The following is a 6,062-nucleotide window of genomic DNA, read 5'->3' as shown; positions in this document are numbered from 1 at the left end:
CAATAAATCATCAAATAACCATTCCCATTACCCAATATTCTGGAAATGTAATAAATACCCAATATACCACTTGACTAACACCGAGTCTAAATTTGATCCTGTTGTGACTTTCCCACTAGCTTGCTCCCTAGGATTTCCTCATGCCGAGTAACCCAAATATATCCGCATAATAATGTGGTCTCACACATATATCACATATATGCAAAATATACCCATAACAAGACAAATTACAATATTGCCCTTCTAATAAGAAACGAGCCCACATGTTTAATTAATACACCTAAACATGCATATAAAGTCATATAATAATATAACTCACATAATCACATATTTACATGCATATAAAACACATAAACACGTAATTTCCATAATTTTCCATCCTGGCCCCCTAATCAAGACCCTAAGGCTTATTAGGTAATTTGGGACGTTACAACTATCCCCTCCTTACAGAAATTTCGTCCTCAAAATTTTACTTGAACTGCTCGGGATACTGATTCTGCATATCTGGTTCTAGTTCCCAGGTCGCCTCTTCCACCTACTTTTTCCTCCATATCACCTTAACTAAACGTATAGTCTTGTTTCTTAGGAACTTTTCCTTCTTGTCTAGTATCTGGACTGGCTGTTCCTCATAGGAGAGATCTGCCTCAAGCTCCAGATCCTCGTAACTCAACACATGAGTCATGTTTGACACATAGTTCCAAAGGGCCGAAATATGAAATACATTATGTACGACCGACACTGTCGAAGGTAAAGCCAACCTATAGACTAGCTGACCAATCATTTCGAGGATCTCAAATGGTCCTACAAATCTAGGGCTCTACTTGCCCTTCTTTCCAAATCTCCTCAACCCTTTCCATGGTGAGACTCTAAGGAAGACATAGTCTCCTACTTGGAGCTCCATGTTCATGCATTTGGGATCAGCATAACTTTTCTTTCTGCTTTGAGAAGCAAGCATCCGAGCACTGATCTTCTCAATAATCTCATTGGTCTTTTGAACTGCCTCAAGACCTAAGTATCTCATTTCTTCTGTCTCATCCCAATGAATAGGAGATCTGCATTTCCTACCATACAACATCTCGTAAGGAACCAATCCAATGGTCAACTGATAGCTATTATTGTAAGAAAACTCTATCAAAGGAAAATACTTACTTCAGGACCCACCAATGTCCAACACACATGCTCGCAGCATGTCTTATAATATCTGGATCGTCCTCTTAGATTGTCCGTTTTTCTGATGATGATAAGCAGTACTGAACTTCAACTGTGTACCCATGGCTCTTTGCAAACTTCCACAAAACTTGGAAGTGAATATGGGGTCCCGATTTGACACGATCGTCCTTGGTGCCCCATGAAGGCGCACGATCTCCTTTACATATAGATCTGTGTACTGGTCAACTGTATAAGTTGTCCTCACTGGTAAGAAGTGAGCTTATTTGGTGTATCGATCCATAATAACCCACACCGAGTCATGCTGACCCATAGTCCTGGATAACCCTACCACGAAATCCATCGTGATATCCTCCCATTTCCACTATGGGATGTCCAAGGGCTATAATACTCCTGCTGGTCTCTGATGCTCGGCCTTGACCTCTTGACATGTCAAGCACTTAGCCACATACTCTGTCACATCCCTCTTCATCCCAGGCCACCAATACAGCGATCTCACATCCTGATACATCTTCGTGGTGCCTGGATGCAAAGAGTAAGGAGTAGTATGAGATTCATCTAGAATCTCATGCCTAATTACAGTCTCCATCGAAACATAGATCCAACCCTTATATCTCAACAAGCCCATATCTGACACTATGTAGTCCCTAGACACTTAGGCTAGGACGTCCTCTCTGATCTTTGTCAGTTGTGGTTCACCCAACTAACCTTCCTTTATTCTTTCTAACAGCATAGTCTATAGCGTAATGTTGCTCAACTGGCCCACCAACAACTCTGTACCAGCTCTGGTCATATCCTAGGCTAACTCTTTGGATATCAGTCTCGCACTATATATCTGTCCCGGACCCTTCCAGGTTAAGGCATCTGCCACTACGTTGGCTTCCCTTGGTGTTATAGGATTTCACAATCATAATCCTTCACCTATTCCAGCCAGCGCCTCTGTCTCATGTTCAGGTCTATCTCGGTGAAAAGGTACTTCAAGCTCTTGTGGTCAGTTTATATCTCACACTTCTCTCCATAAAGGTAATGCCTCCATATCTTTAATGCAAAAACCACTACTACCAACTCTAAATCATGAGTGGGGTATCTCTGTTCATACTCTTTTAACTGGTGTGAAGCATAAGCCATCACCTTCCCTGAATGCATAAGAACACAACCCAAACCCTGATGTGAGGAATCTCAATAAATAACAAACTTCTCCTGGTCTGTCGGGAGACTCAAAATTGGAGTTGTGATCAATCTCTGCTTCAATTCCTGGAAGTTGTTCTTGCACTTGTCTGACCACACAAACTTCTGATTCTTGCGTGTCACTTCAGTCAATGAAGTACCAATCTTTGAGAATCCTTCCATGAAACGTCTGTAATACCATGCCAACCCAAGGAAGCTCCTAACCTCTGAAGGATTCTTTGGCCTTGGCCAATCTCTGACCGCCTCAATCTTGGTTGGGTCCACCTTGATCCCGTCCTTATTGACAATGTGCCCAAGGAAAGTTACCTGAGATAACCAAAATTCACACTTTTTGAACTTTGCAAACAATCTGTGTTCCCTCAGTCTTAGTAGAACCAACCTCAAATGTTGTTCATGTTCTGACTATGACTGAGAATAAACCAAGACATCATCGATGAAAACAACCACAAACAGATCCAAATAATCATTGAACACTCTGTTCATCAAATCCATAAAAGCAGTTGGGGCATTAGTCAATCCAAAGGACATGACTAAGAACTCATAATGCCCATATCTACAGTGAAAGGCAGTCTTTAGTATATCTCCCTCCTTGACCCTCAGATGATGATAACCAGATCGAAGGTCTATCTTTGAGAACACCCTTTTATCCTACAACTGGTCAAATACACATTCTCATAGAACCATCCTTCTTCTTTACAAACAAGACCGATGCACCCCATGGTGAGAAACTGGGTCTAATAAAACCCAAGTCTCATAGCTCCCGCAATTGTATCTTTAGTTCTTTTAATTCTGCTGGGGCCATTCTGTAAGGTGCCCTAGACACTGGCCCCGTCCCTGGTGTCAGTTTAATCACAAATTCAATCTCTCTGTGTGGCAGAAACCTTGGTAAATCCTCTAGAAACACATCCAGAAACTCACAGATCAATCTAGTTTCCCTTGGTCTCAATGGCATGACCTGAGTTGTATCTACCACACTGGCTAAGAATCCTATGCAACCCCCTTGCAGTAGATCTCTAGCCCTCAATATAGATATCATCAGTACATGGGGTCCATGCACAGTGCCAACAAATACAAAAGGATCCTCACCTTTAGGCTCAAAAGTTACTAGTTTCCTCCTGCAATCTATGGTTGCCCCATACTTCACTAACTAGTCCATGCCCAGAATCATATCAAATTTGGTCATAGCAAAATCTATCAAATCAACAGACAACTCTCTGCCCTCCACTATCACTGGCAATGATCTAACCCATCTCCTGGATACTACTAACCCTCTAGTGGGTAATAATGTCCCGAACCCCACAGCATAATAATCACATCGTCTACACAATCTATCAATGATTCTACTAGCAACAAAAGAATGTGTAGTACCAGAATCAATAAAAATAGTATAAGGGGTTCCAGCACTAAAAAGATGACCTGTGACTACTGAGGGACAACCTCAGCTTCTGCCTGAGTCAACACAAACACTCGAACTGGAGCCAAGCAATCTGTCTTTTGTGGTTCTTCCTTTCTTGCCTTCGAGCAATCCTTCTTTAGGTTTCCCACTACCCTGCATAAAAAGCAGGCCTTTGCCCGATACTCTCCTATGTGACGCCTCTTACATTTGGTGTACTCTAGAAAAGTCCTCCAGCCCTCACTGCCGCCCTGGTAGCCTGTAGAAATGCCACGAGGTCTCCTGTTAGGGCTTGGAGCTGGAAAGGCATCAGGAGCCTTCCTTTCCTGATCACTGGGGCCCTCGCTCCATCCTGAACTCATAAATGGAGGTCCCGCCCTCCTAGTATCTCTCTTGGCCGCATTGCCATGCTAGATTTTGTTGTCCGCGCTCTCAGCTGTGAGCGCCTTTTCAACAACCTGTGCATAGGTGGTCATTCCTGGCACAATGGTAATACAAACATCTCGGGCTATCATAGATTGTAGCCCGTGGAGGAACCTCTCCCTTCTGGTCCCATCAGTGGGCACCAGTTCCCTAGAAAATTTTCTGATTCTATCAAATTTCAGGGCATATTCAATCACTGATGAGTTGCCCTGAAGTAATCTGCTAAACTCTTCAGCCTTTGCCGCCCTAATGGCATCATTGTAATACTTCTCATTAAACAGTGTTCGAAACTCCTCCTAATCAGGGAATTAACATTTATGGTCTGGGATATCACTTCCCACGAAATTTGGGCATCCTCCCGAAACATATACGTGACACAGGCCACCCTCTCATTACCAGACACCCTCATAATGTCTAGGATGGTGGTAACCATACTCATCCATTGTTCGACCTTAGCTGAATCTGCACTACCCTGAAAGACTGGAGGGTGCTGTATTCTGAACCTTTAATAAAGAGGTTCCCATTTATTTCCAGCCTTTGGCGGCTGCTCAACTGTTGGCACCATCACAAGTGGTGGCTCTGGAAAGATATTCCCCTGCAGGAAACTGTTGTTGTGTCAGGAGTCAGATTTCTTCTTCCTGCCTCAATACCCTGGCTTACAAATCAGCAAGCAACTGCTGCCAATTCTTAGGAGCTGGCTGAGGGGTCTAACCCTGGTCATTATCCTGACCTTGTCTATCACTCTGGCCCTGATCTTCCTAGCCAATTAATGATAGAATCTTCCTTGGAAGCATACTTTCAAGCTTATACCTTCCTGCAATAATCAATTCGGCCAATTAGGACGTGATAACTAAACCTCTTGCCACCTCACGGTCAAAGATCAAGCATATAACCATTCACATTCAATAGTCACGCTAATAAGCATGTTAATTCATATGCAAGTCTGGTGCTAATAAGCACTTCCTGATATTCATAGAAATTTACAATGCTAATAAGCATTTTCTAGCATACATGTATCTATAACAACACTAATGAGCGTGTCACGACCTTCATGTCCATATAACAGCGTTAATAAGTAGTCTTTTGGCATTCACAAAAAATATTAGTGCTAATAAGCACGTTCCATTTAAATCATGCAACAGTCAAGGGCCAGGCCTTATCAGTATATCTCATGCCACTTACTAAGACAAGTAGACAAAGCATTTATATCCTATTTAAACAGTTAACCACATAACTACATCAGTAGTTACTGAACTCTGAGTCGAGCTTGTCTATAGTGGCGAGTGTACATGCCCAATCTGTCAACCAGAACCCCTAACCTTAGCATGCTCTGATACCAATTTGTAGCACCCTGTTTAGCCAAGACCGTTACACTTTGTATTTTAAATAGTGCTTAACTCGCTAAATGAGTAACTAGGCCATAAACGTGCATCTAAGTGTTATTATTGGCCTAGGGTTAAAATTTTTGGTTTAAATGAATGGATGCTTCATTAAAAACATTAAACTATACATGGGATCCCATAATAACACTTATAAGGTTGTTTATAGTTCCAAAATGGTCATTACAACTCAAAAGTTACAACCCGCCGACCTAAGTGGCAAAAATAGGGTGACACCCTAGTTCCTCTGAGAAACCTTGGCCGTGGTTGTCAAGCGGTCGCGTATGTACACATGGCCACCTAAGCTCTCCAACTCATGGCTGGTCCAGCTTTCCTTTCCCTTTACTTGCACCATGTAGCACCCATGAGCCAAGGCCCAACAAGAAAACTTAATGCAAGTGCTTGAACAATATATGCAGATTCATATGCATATCTAGCATGCCTAGCAGTAATAACACTGCTCATGCATGCATACCATTCACATAAATAACTACTATGTCATATGGGACCAA

The sequence above is a fragment of the Humulus lupulus genome, chromosome 6 (assembly GCF_963169125.1).
Source record: "Humulus lupulus chromosome 6, drHumLupu1.1, whole genome shotgun sequence".
NCBI lineage: Eukaryota > Viridiplantae > Streptophyta > Magnoliopsida > Rosales > Cannabaceae > Humulus > Humulus lupulus.
This window is presented reverse-complemented; position numbering follows the sequence as displayed.